The sequence below is a fragment of the Thermobia domestica genome, chromosome 12, assembly GCF_964235325.1.
Source record: "Thermobia domestica chromosome 12, izTheDome1.hap1.1, whole genome shotgun sequence".
NCBI classification, from domain to species: domain Eukaryota; kingdom Metazoa; phylum Arthropoda; class Insecta; order Zygentoma; family Lepismatidae; genus Thermobia; species Thermobia domestica.
This window is the reverse complement of record NC_137465.1, coordinates 145,395,743-145,409,634: the sequence shown is the minus strand read 5'-3', so window position 1 is coordinate 145,409,634 and position 13,892 is coordinate 145,395,743. Positions and strand designations below refer to the sequence as shown.

The 13,892-nt window shown below is 32.3% G+C and overlaps 1 protein-coding gene across 1 annotated transcript in view; it reads left to right on the top strand.

Moving 5' to 3' along the window:
- The window catches only part of LOC145666712 (putative G-protein coupled receptor No9), a 601,808-nt gene that overhangs the window by 530,317 nt on the left and 57,599 nt on the right, over positions 1–13,892 (top strand). The window contains exon 6 of the mRNA XM_081734226.1: positions 11,308–11,362. The gene's annotated coding sequence lies outside the window, so the exon portion shown is untranslated. The remainder of the gene's footprint in view (positions 1–11,307; positions 11,363–13,892) is intronic.

The following is a 13,892-nucleotide window of genomic DNA, read 5'->3' as shown; positions in this document are numbered from 1 at the left end:
CACAGGGACATGTGTAAAGAAATACAGCTTTTCTTGGAAAATTTCTTCTTCCATAAATATGTTTCTTCAGCGAAAAGCTTTCCAGAAATTTTACAGTGTTTTGTAACTAACAGTTTTTAAGAATATCTGACTAAGCTTGCCGAATGTATTTTTAGAAACACCATGGTTCTCTGAAGACAATGTTACTGGAAATTCTTCTATTAGAAAAAGTAAATGTGGTAAGAAATTATTTCGAGCTTACGATCGTTTTATAAAATCAGATAACTTTGAGTTGTGGTTACAAAACGTGCTGCGGAAACTATGGAATCAGTGATAATAACGGTAGTGCTTAGGAACACAATATCCACTTTTAATATGATATATTTGATTAAAGCATGCAATTTTCTTAGAAAATTGTAAAGTAAGTACGCAATATATGTATAACCAAAATAAGCGTTTTAAGTACTGCCAATCATGGTTTAAAATACTTGTCAAGATGTACACTACGAAGTATAATATTTCTGCTTTTAGAAGTATGTAAAGAAATAAACATTTTGCTTAGATATGCAGGTTCCTGTGACAATATATTGTTATTAAGTATAATGAACTAAATGTATCTTGAATAGCATATGTGCACTGGTACTGCATCAGCAAATGAGAAGATGCCTTGAAATTGGAAAACGTAATTTTAACCACATCAAACAGGTGTCTGACTATAATCCATCTTGTCATTCATTATTGACACGGGGATTTACAGCTTAACATGTCGAACCGTCGTCAAAGCTACGAAATGTAACAATCTCAAAATCATTCGGTTGTTTGTGAATGTTACCAGTATGTATGTATACACATGTCAATGAAAAACACAAGATCTTAATAAAAGAATAAAAGCCAGTTACAAAATTCTTATGTATACCTAACTCTATGGCCTATGAAACCCGAAGGTTCAATGCCGCGTTCACAAAAGCTCTCCATTGACTTCTGTCCTTAGTCAACTAAGTTCAGTTTTTACTTTTCATTCCTATTTCTGCGACATTCATCTTAATATTGTCCTCCCATCTGAAGCAAGGTTTCCCTAATGATCGTTCTCCGATTGGATTTCCATGTAAAACTTTAAAAACATTCCTACTTTCTTCTATTCTTATTACATGACCTGCCCACCTGAGTTTCCTAGACTTGATGACCCCTAACAACGTTTGGTAACGGGTTAAGTTATGCAGTTCCTCGTTATGAAGCTTCAACCATTCCCCATTCCCGTTCCTCTTGGGTCCGAATATCCGTCTCAGAATCTTGTTCCAAAATAACTTCAGTCTACGTTCTTCCTTCAAAGTAAGCGACCATTTTTCGTAACCATACAAGGTTATAGTCATGATTATCGTTTTATATATTTAAGCTTCAAATTCTTCGACAGAATTATATTATCAATATGTTATTAATTATTCTTATCAGTTACGAAATAACTCCCGATCTTGATCAATTATTTCTAGGAAGATTATTATTGTATTTTCGTGTACCTTTCAATTTTGTTACCTAAACAAAGTCAACTTTTATTCTAATAAGTCAAAGAGGCTATTATTCTGTAAGTATGTTAAAAATTAATTAATGTTGAAAGGATATAAGAGAATAAGCACTATAATAATACATAAAAAATACCCACTAATTTTCGCACTCAAAAATACTTAATAATGTGGCACGTTTGGAACTCATTAACTGAAACGTGTTTTCAACCCATCAACTAATAGCACAAACTCATAACATCTAACACATGACTGTACACAGAATGTTATTTATGTCACATAGTTGGCGGAAAAATCGCAGAGAGTTAATTTACATGTGTCTTATTGATGCCACATTAATTTGTTTATGGTTGACTCCGTATCAAGTGAACTTCTTCAACTAGCACACATACTAGGCCTGTAATAGTGCAGTTTAGACTTTCTCAATCTATCTTATATTACGACCTCTCCTTTATATCACATTCTCTTGCCAGCGACCCCCGAATGCGTCATTTTCGGTTTGTAATAACTTGTTTGATTCTTGCTGCTTATCGTTTGTCAGTTGAGAATGACTCAATAATGTGCGTCATGAGAATTGAACTTCTGAAATCACAGCAGAATAAGATTTCACACTGCCTTTTGAATTGTATTTCAATATGTGGTATTGAAAATGTCTTTCTTTTTTTCTTTTTGTTATTCTTGTTCTTGTTGTTGTTGTTGTTCTATATGTGTTTCTCATGCATTTCAATATGACTTTTTTCTCTGTTGTTGTTCTGTTTCTGTTTTCCTTGTATTTCAATATGATGTCTCTTTTTTATTACTCTATTTGTACTTTTCTTGTATTTCAATATCATGTTTCTTTTTGTTGTTGTTGCTATTATATTTGTGTTTTTCTTACATTTCAAAATGGTGTTTTTGTTGTTGTTGTTATTGTTCTATTTCTGTTTTTCTTATATTTCAATATCATGTTTCTTTTTTTATTGTTGCCATTATATTTGTTTCTTTCTTATATTTCAATATGGTCTTTCTTTTTTGTTGTTATTGTTTCTATTTCTGTTTTCCTTATATTTCAATATCATGTTTCTTTTTGTCATTGCTGCTATTATATTTGTGTTTTTCCTATACTTCAATATTATATGTTTTGTTATTGTTCTATTTGTGTTTTTCTTGTATTTCGATATCATGTTTTTGTTGCTGTTATATTTTTCTTATATTTCTATTCTATTTGCTATTGTATTTTTCTTATATTTCGATATGATGTTTCTCTTTTTTGTTGTTCTGTTAGTATTTTGTTGTGTTTTAATATGTTTCTTTGCTGTTGTTGTTCTGTTTGTGTTTTTCTTGTATTTCAATATGATACATTTTTCTGTTCTTGTTCTATTTGTACTTTTCTTGTATTTCAATATCATGTTTCTTTTTGTTATTGTTGCTGTTATATTTGTATTTTTTTTATATTTCGATATGATGTTTCTCTTTGTTGCTGCTCTATTAGTGCTTTTGTTGTATTTTAATATGTTTCTTTGCTGTTGTTGTTTTGTTTGCGTTTTTCTTGTATTCTTGTATATGATGTTTCTTTTATTTTGTTGTTGTTCTTCTTCTTCTTGTGCTTTTCTTGTACTTCAATTTGATGTTATTTTTGTTGTTGTTGTTTTGTTGTTCTTATATTTGAGTTTTCCTATATTTCAATACGATCTTTCTTTTTCTTGTTGTTCTATTTGTATTTTTCTTGTATTTCAATATGCAGGTCTTTTTACCATTTCATTTCTCTTAATTGTTTTTTTAAACGATTCGTTATTTGTTTAATATTATTTCTTGTATTTGAAAATAAGCATGGAAAATGGAAGTACATATTTTTAACAAGAGATTTTAAAATAGTCTTTAGAATTCATAACTCTCAGCATTTTGTGAAACTACATATGAATTTTGAACATAAAAATTCCGTCCGCACACATTTTTCAAAATTCTGTCATTTGTCCGCGTATATTGCCTTTCTAATGTGGTCTATCTATCGTATTGGTAACAGCTTATTTAATATATATATATATATATATATATATATATATATATATATATATATATATATATATATATATATATATATATATATATAAGTGTTTTCTACCTTGGTACGGCTTCTTTCTCGTAGCGCGTTGCGCCCGATTATTTTCCCGTTCCTTTTGTATATGTGCTTCTGGTTCTTTCTACCGAGCTTTGCTTTGTTAATATTTTGTGAATATAGTTATATGTAAATATTTAAATGTTTAAATCTAGGAACACCTTGATTTTTTGTTATATGCTTTGCACATGTAAAGAATTAGCCAAGTGAGTCCGCATTTTGGTATGTCAAAAAATGGCAACTTGACAATAGTAAGTAGGATCAAGCACACGATAAGGTTTGATTTCAAAAATTCATTTACAAATGGAGTTTGAACCCGGAACAATCTATTCCAAACATCAAGTTTTATCCGCTGAGCTACTATTACTTGCTATTTTTCTAATTCCAAGACAATGTATCACATATTAACTCAGAAAGCAAATATTTTCAAGTATTAGAAAGATAGAATAGGAACGAAACTGATTTTCTTGCTCTGCAAATTATTATTTGCATTTTGTAGACTGTGATGAGTTAGTTATTAGAGTTTGTGTTGTTAAAAGGTGGGTTGGAAAAGAAACTACATTCATGAGCTCGAAACGTATCAGTTTTCTGCATCTTGCCTGTATTTGTTTGAACAGAAGAAAGGCGTTCTTGGAAACGAGACTTATGGAAACGTTCATCAGTAGTTTAGCTAAAAATTTTAATAAATTCTCCATTAAAAATCAGTAAGCGTATATTATATATATTTACGAAACTGGTGATTGCACTTAACTTTCATAACACACCGTGCAAACAATTTTGGTCTAGAATTTTCGTGTACAGTATAGTCTTTTGCTTCTTTCCTGCTAATGGTTTCTACACCATAAATTTTGTGACAAGCTAGAACGAATCACTGATTAACATTGTTGTTTAAATACCGGCCGTGTAATTTGGATTCCTGTCACCATGGCATGGCACGTCCTCAGGTAGGGGATCGACTAGAAGGCCTCTAGATACAAACATCAGCTGCAAATACACTGAATAAGCAGTCGCGGACAGGTAAGGAATGGTCCTCCAGCTTGGGCGTTTTTGTGAGGATAACAACCTTATCCTGTAAAAAAAAGGCACTTGTTCACAAACATTCACAGGAGCCTCGGACCAGGAATGATAAGTTGTTGCGATTTCAGCAAAAGAAAATGGACATGAGATTTGGAGCAGTTCTCACTGATACAGATAGCATCTTAAATAGATGGAAAAATTTCTTTGACGATTTGCTTAACACGCAGGAAAAAACTAATGTGCGTGGAGAAGACGAGTTAATTTTACCTGGAGGCGAAAAATTGTGGAACAAGATACACAAACGCATTCTCCTTATCTGGAACAAGGACGAATTACCACAAGAGTGAAAAGAATCAATCATTTTCCCATTCACAAGAAAGGCGACAAAAATCACTGTAATAATTATCGAGGCATTCCTCTTCTGTGAATATCGTATAAAATCCTTCCAAACATTCTATTAGCTAGATTGTCCCCATACGCAGATGAAATTATTGAAGCTTATCAGTGCGAATTTAGACGAAATCGATCAACTATCGACCAAATATTTATCATTTGACAAATACTCCGGAAGAGGAATGGAACACAACACCCCGGTACATCAACTATTTATTGATTTTAGAAAGACTTACGACTCGGTTAGGTAAGAATCATTGTATAACATTCTTACAGAATGTGGAATGCCGTAAAAAGCTAAATAGATTAATTGAGATATGTTTAAATGAATACCAAAATAAAGTCTGGGTGGGAAAATTTTGTCCACGATCTTTCATGTCGACAACGGCCTGAAATAAGGAGACGCGTCGTCGCCAGTATTATTCAACTTTGTCCTGGAATATGCTATAAGGAAAAATCAAAAATAACAACCAGGACCTAGAGTTGAACGGTGTTCACAGATTATGTCGTATGCTGATAATGTAAATTTAATAGGGGATTATAGGAGAACAATAGAAAGAAATGCAGAGATCTTATTAAACGCTTGCAGGGACATGGGTTTAAAATTAAAGGCAGAAAAAATAAATACATGGAAGTTGTCGGGATCGTGATACCGCAAATTATGGATGCGTTAAAATATCGAGTAATACTTTCGATAAAATGAATACTTTCAAATATCTAGAATCAATATTAATAGACGAAAACCATATTCACGAAGAAATTAAATTATTAAAAGCAGGGAATAAGTGTTATTGTTCAGTTCAAAATCTCTTGTCGTCGCGAATTCTGTCGAGAAATTTAAAGCTTAAAATATATAAAACGATAATCATGCCTGTTGTTCTGTATGGTTGCGAAACTTGGCACTTACTCTGAAGGAAGAACATAGACTGAAAGTATTTGAGAACAAGATCCTAAGACGAATATTCAGACCCAATAGGAACGGGAATGGTGAATGGCGGAAACTTCATAACGAGGAACTACATAATTTATACGGTTTACCAAATATTGTTAGAGTCATCAAGTCTAGGAGGCTTAGATGGGCAGGTCATGTAGTCACGATGGAAGAAAGTAGGAACGCTTTCAAAGTCTTAACTAGAAGACTAATGGGAAAACGACCTTCAGGAAGACCTAGGCGCAGATGGGAGGATAATATTAAGACGGATCTTGCATAAATAGGAATGCAAAGTAGAAACTTGATCCAGTTGTCTAAGGATAGAAGTCAATGGAGAGCTTTTGTAAACGCAACATTGAACCTCCGGGTTCCATAGGCCACAGAGTTAGTTAGTTTAAATACTGACTGATAAATAATAACCAGTCATTACTTACTTTGATGTTAGTTGCATTGCTTATTTCGATCATCGATGTAATTTTTATAATAGTATTATAGCAACACATTTACCAAGCTTTCTTTGTAATTTAACTGAAAAATTCCATAGAATATGGCGACTGTAACTTCAGATCCGAAAGAAATAACAAGTCTAAATTACTAAATAAATTGAATGTCACTCTCTAGAAAATAACCCAATGACATTGGAATCAAGCTACTAGGTTTAATCCTCCGAAGAAATAGTAACGGTACTAAACAAGCCGAAAGGAATAGTAATAACCTTCACACAGTATAAACCACATTTTAGCTTCGTTCGGGGGATAAAAAGAGATCTCTCGGTTTCCTAATAGACATAACTCATGGTTCTTTTGCTCCATTTTTCTCTCTGTTGCATGAAAATTAGCAGTATTGTCTGTGTAACAGATCCCGTTGGGAAATGCTTCCTATCAATATTCGCCACCTGATTTAATTCTCAAAGCTTTTTATTATAGATGACTTTCCTCAGTTAATTTCAATAACTTTCCCATCAACGCTCATATATTCTCTTTAACACATTCCCTAATCCGAGATTATCATACTTTTATGTTATTACATTCTTCCTAGCTTATCCATCTCAGTTAAATGATCGTTTAAAGTGAAATGCTCAAGAAAAAAGTAAAATGGTCATCTAATTTTGCATACCATCATACCATCATACCATCATGAACAAATTTCAATATATTTTTTAAATCATATATATTATAATCTCCCATTCCCCTACTATTTCCAATGCGTTTTCCTTTCAACACTGTTTACTGTATATTCTCCTTTTCTTCTGTATTGACCTTCCGAAAACACTAGATCCTCCTTTGTCATTTCTATAGGAGCCGCAGTTACTCAGTTGTAGAGCATTCACCTCTAGTGCACGGTGTCCTCGGTTTGATCCCTGCTTACGCCAAGTGAACTTTGACGTGGACAAACACCGTGTGGATCGATTTTCTCGGGGTTCTTCCGTTTCCTCCCACTTTATTCATTCCACCATTTCCTTCATTTCTCATCATTGCTGTCTCCTTTAGCCTAGCCGGCATAAAACTTAAGATTTCATTTTATTTTTATCGTTGCAATTTCTGCTGGGTATATACAAATAATAGTATATAAAGTGTATGTAAAGTTTAGCGTCCCTTTTCAGCACGAGGCTATTTAAGACATGGACATGCATTTTAAGGAGAAATCCGATCACCGCAATGCATTCAAATGTTGTTGCTCTTCCATTGAAAATCAAACACGGGACAATGTGCACCAGTAAGCACACACTAGTCACTAGACCAGCTAGGAGGTCTCGTACTGTGAATAGTATAATACTTCATATGAAATATTTTTCTAGGATTATGTTTTTATTTTCACTATTATTTCTATTTATTTATTTATTAAAGTTTTTAGTCAAGATAGCTACAATATAAGTTTATCTTTGCTCTAAAGTTTTGTTCCATAATTTGTTTCATTGCCGTTATTTTTCCTAAACCAAGCATTTAACTTCAAATTGGAATGAATAATTGTATCAAAGGACATTTTAAAAATAAAACTTACTACATAATATGGCATTACAAGCTCATGAATTGATAAATCATTAAATTGATCATATGAAGAAACCAGCTGAAGTATCCGTCTTTGCACAGGAATAAAGAAGTAGCGTGCAAAATGAAAGAAAAAAGAGGAAAGAAAAAAAACAAAACAAAAACAAAAGGAAAATATATATATGTTTTAAAATCCGTTAGAAAAGGAATTTTTGAAAACAGTTGAAAAAGTGTCCATTTATTTTTAATATGGAATTAGATATTAAATTTTATCTCCCTTTTTCCGAGATAGTCTATTTCTGGCATAATTTTGAAACATCTCGAAATCCTTAAGGTATGTTTTTTCAAATAATTCCCAACATCCTAAGTTCATGTTCTTACAGTTATCTATAAGTACCCCAAGCAAACATTGAGAATCTGTATACAACACAAAACATGAGCATTCAGCTTTGTATAAGGTAGGTGCGTGCAATTTTGCCACGCTAAGCTTTCAACGATAACTGTAAAATCTTGAATATTAATATAGTAAATGTAATGATTGCATTAGTTAACTTAATATCTCTAATATCTATGATAAAAAATGTTTACTCCATACATCAACAACTAATGCTTCTTAAACACGCGAAACATAAATCTAGCGAGTGGCAAATTTACCTAAGAGGCTATACAGACAACAAAATAAATAATTCTCTGTAATTTATATAAAACTCTTTTAATGGGCTCTAACTGTTCGAAAACTCCGTTATCGTGGTTGATTCTGTTCAACAATCCTGAAATAATTTCATATAATTCCACCTGGACTCTTTCAGTGTAAAAGTGTTGCCCTCAAAAACAAAACAAGAACAAGAAACATAATAAGGCGCCGCTACAGTTTACAATTTTGCCATCGTGTTTCCTGCATTCCGAAATTGTTCACAAAGTATTATGATATTACGATTGGGTGGAAACACTAGAATAAAATATCAGGACACCTAAATATTTACAACATTGTGCGCACAAGTGTTAGTCTTCGACTATGTGTTAGTTACATTATAGTCTTACAACATAAGCCACAATTAGAAGTATTTTCAATATTAGGTTAGCATCACGAGAAACATAGCATGGTTACCCTTTATTCTTGCTTAGTACCTTCTTGTAATCAAGTGCTTCAATGTATCTAACATGCGCTGGCTGACTATGTACTATCGTTTTTAACTCATCATTTATGGGATGTTTCCTATAATGATGGGTGGCGAAATTGCGCACCTACCTTATGAGATAAACAAAAGAGAATGACAACAGAGAGAAGGAGGTAAACAAAAAAGATAAATCCATAGGATATCGATGGCTAATATTAATAGAAAATGTTTGTATAAAAACAAATCTATTTTGAATAATTATTCTCATTTGAACTCCTAAAAATAACAGCAGTGTGCTATGATCACATGCTTATACAATCAATACAAGTAGATGCATACATAAATGGTTGAATACATTTGTAGAAATTTCTAGCCTTGTACACGAAGTTTCTCAGAAAGAGAGATTAGAAATGAATGACAAGCAGAAATGTATATTATCAATTTCCTGAATAAGGAATGTATTTCTTGTAGTACATACCAGTTGTGAAGGAAGGAAGGCGTTGGGGAAAAAACAAATGCAAACAAGAGTCAAGCAAATGTAAAGTACCACTTGTTGTTCAAGTGTATAACACACGAAACGTTTATAAATAATTAATCATTCAAATATGAGAAAAGGTCAGCTCTCAAGACTTCTTTCAAAAATAATATTTATTCATATACATTATCTTTTATATAGATACAATATCTCGCTGACAATTTAAAGAGCAGCAAAAGGGCCATTTTTCTATAACTTCGTATCATTTTGACTTGGAAATTAGTTTTAGGTAACGACGAAAAGTTTAAAAGAAAGAAGAATTTTATTCCCAAATTTATCCAAAAAAGATAGAAGTTTTACTGTGAAAAATATTTTTATTGTTTTTTATATGGAAAGTTTCAGCAGTTTAGTCGTATGGATGTTTATGACACCAGAAGACTAGAATTCTTTTCTCAGTTGTGTGGGAAGGAATGAAAAGGAAAATGGTTCTACTGTATTTTCAATTAGCAATTCATTTTAACCACTTACCATATTAGACGAACACAAAGAGAAAAGATTAAAGTTCTTGTGCGGTTAAGGAAAGCTGGCGTCTGACAGATAGGAAGACGTGCTGCAAGCAAAACGAAGAAGAAGCTTGTTCGCTAATCACTGGTGTATTCTTTCACGCTATTTCAAGCCAGCCAATGTCACTGACTGTGATGTTGCCAGTAGTCGAATTCTAAATCTCCTATCAAATAGTTTAAGAACTATTACTTCTGTGATTTGGAAATCATACATTACAAATCATCATGTCATACTGTTACGATTATAAAATATAATTTGTTAAATGTTTTGAGTTTGTTGCGAGATGTACAGTCTCCATTCTTGTAGAGCATTTGGCAAATAGTATCTCTAACGCACCACATGTTTTGTCCTAAAGCAGACAATAAGTCTAAGGATAGTCAGACTAACAACTGAATTTAATACCTACTAGATTTCAGGCGAGTACTCAACTACTTGCAAGAAGTCGTGCAGAATAATGTAATTTGCATTTGGAAGGATGAGTGCTCTCGTGCAACTACGAGGTTAGCGTGCACAATATTCCAGGTTCAGTGGGTACACAGGTTTTGGTGACTTATAGTCCAGCAGCTGGCAACACTTCTCTATGCAAGTCCGTGTAGGGAGGAAATTGTTACTGAAATATATTCTTATGTCCATAAGGAAGTAAAAAAACTTGGGTGTTTGCCTCTCACTCCCTACACTTTTTTTGCAATGGTGGGTTCAAGATGGCAGCCATGGAAAATTACCTGTAACAAGTTTAACACTTTGTAACTTGTTAATAAATAAAAATTGAAACACCGTTTTACGCCTGATGAAGGAAAATAAACATAAAATTATTTTTAACTAAAATTAGTTACCATATGTGGCAGCCATGTTTAATAAAGGCGCCCTAATTGGCAAAAAATAGTGTTTCGTTAATGTATTTTTTGTGTTCAGCATCAAATAATATAACATGCTAACAAGATATTGAATATTTGTGAAGTATACAAAAGCGTTTACCCCTATTTTTGGTTTTTCGACACTGCGGCAAAGCCATTAGTCTATCTTTGCCTGACTACGAATTTAGGGTTTAGTATTTACCTCTTTATATTATTCAAAGGAAAGTTTAAACAATCGTCTTAAATCATTTGAAAAGTGAGTACAAAATACTGATTTTGCATTTTTTTTAGTGAATTTTGATTTGCATATATTAAAATCTAATTTTCTGAAAACTATACTTATTTTCTTTTTCTTTTTTTTTTTTTGTTTTTACAGATTATGGCTCGGGAGTAGTGCTAACATATGAAGCGCATTTAAGGATCAACGTGAGGTAACTTTCCAAGCATTTTGTTTGTGTATTTACATGTATTATTATTATTATTATTATTATTATTATTATTATTATTATTATTATTATTATTATTATTATTATTATTATTATTATTATTACTATTACTATTACTATTTGGAAATCTAAGGAAGTACAAAATAACTATAATTACCCATCACAATTCCATCAAATACATTAGATTTCCAAAATCCGTTCTCCGGACAGCGGTATATTGTACAAATATACGGTATCCTCTTGCTTACTATAGAAATCAGTACGGAGCATACGTTATCCGTATGCTACATAGGCACTGACCTTAGATGTTACATCATGCCGTTGCAGGATGTCTACCATCTAACAGTTTTCCGTATATTACATGCATATACTTATTTTGTGTACCTTCGTCATCTATATGTTATATACATTCATTTGTATGTGAGATCCTGACCGCCTATATTGTTTCATACGGAAAGTACGTAAAGATGGAACACTTATACAGAAAGTATTATAAAACATGCGTTTTCAGTTATACGTTTGCTGTACGTTAAGCCCAAAAACTACAGGAATTACGCATGTAACCTATCTTTTTAAGTACGCCACTTACATTTTTTTCTCAGTGTATGTATACGTAACACTTAGAATTTTATTGGAGGCGAGATATTGAGATGCGAAGTCCTATACTGCAAGGTTGGTCTTACATGATGGTCTACAAATCCACCAACTAAAGCCCCGGTCAGGGTTCGGAGCTCACGTTAATAGTACGTCCTTACCTTCGTAATCTGGAGGTTGCATAAAAACTGTAGAATGCAAAAACTCAACTTCAAAGTCATATTGAGTAAATTTTGTTATTCAGGAAACCCAAGAATGTTTTGAATCCAAAGTTAAAGTTGTCACTAAAATTGATTCAAAAACAATATCCCTTTGATTCAATTTCAGTAATGGCTTCAAAGTATATGGTTTCTAATAAAAAAAAATGAAAGAAATTTTAGAAATCTTTGAGATTTACGTCCTAACGGTTATGCCGGCTAGGCTAAAGTAGGCGAGGGTGATGAGAAATGTATGAAGTAGTGGAATGAGGAAAGTGGGAGGAAATAGGAGAACCTCGAGAAAACCCACGCACACGGTGTTTGTCCAGCATAAAACTCACTTGGCGCGAGCTGGGATCGATCCAAGGACCCAATGCGCCACAGGTGAACACTCTACCACTGAGCTACCTCAGCCTTCGAAATAACTTTAGAAATAATAGGATACTTATTATTTTGTGTACATTTTTCTTATATTTTATTTAATATCTTCCCACTGAGGTAAAAATGTTTATATAACTTGGCAAGTTAATAACGTAAAACGTTTTCTTCAAATGATTTCTTTTTACAAAATATCTCTTAAAATAGTTCTATCAAAAGCGCTAAAACTGATTCTTGATTCGAAATCTGGCTATACCACTTTCTAGCACGCAAATTGTAGGTTTATTCTATTACAAAAGTCGTTACCCACTAAATGAATTTTCAGAAAGCTACCACTGAGTGACATTCCCCAAAGTTGAGATCTAATTCTTCTCGAACGTTAAGCCCTAAAATAGTAGATTTTTATTCCAATACATGAAACTTATTAAGCTCTACGAAATTAGTTTTACGATTTCATAGAAGCTCACAATTATATATTACAAGTAAAGATGTTGTTTAATCTCTATCTCGCATCCAAAAGACCAAATATAATGTAATCACTTTGTTCATTGTTATACATGTAAATTTAATTGTGTTACCTTAACCCGTAACTACTCGCGCGGGGGTCCAATAAATCCCCAAATTGATATTATTTTTTACAATAACATTCTTTTAAATAATTAAGACAATGTAACATAACTCTAGACATTTTTTTTTTAAGTATTTGCTGCAATTAGATTTTTTGTACCCGTTTCGAGACATTTTGTTATTTTTTTTTTCATCAGGGCTCCTGGCTTGCAACACAAAATATACCTGTTTAGGGGTCTGTGTACACCCCGCGCGAGTACTTAAGGGTAAAAGGTATGATGAATGATATTCCATGTACTATTCAAAACTTAGACGTCATACCCATATCTTCGGGCAATTGTTGTCAATAGTTATATAGCTATACAGTTAAACATCCTGTATAGGCTTGCCATAAGTTTCAAAAGGACAAACTCTCTCTCTCTTTATATCTATATCTATATCTATCTATCTACATATATATATATATATATATATATATATATATATATATATATATATATATATATATATATATATATATATATATATATATATATATATATATATCAGGTTGATCAATATAGATTTTCTGAAATGGATAGATGTTTCAGGGTGTAAATATGATAAAAAACTTTAAAAAATATAACATTTGTCAATTTAATTAAGTGATAAATTACAAAACGAACTATCATGGTAATGCTGTGATTACTAGCGCAAGAAATGGACTTGTTTTATCTCTACTTTTAAAAGTCATTACAAGGGTTCTATAGTTTTCGTTTTCACAAATGGTTATTTCTAAC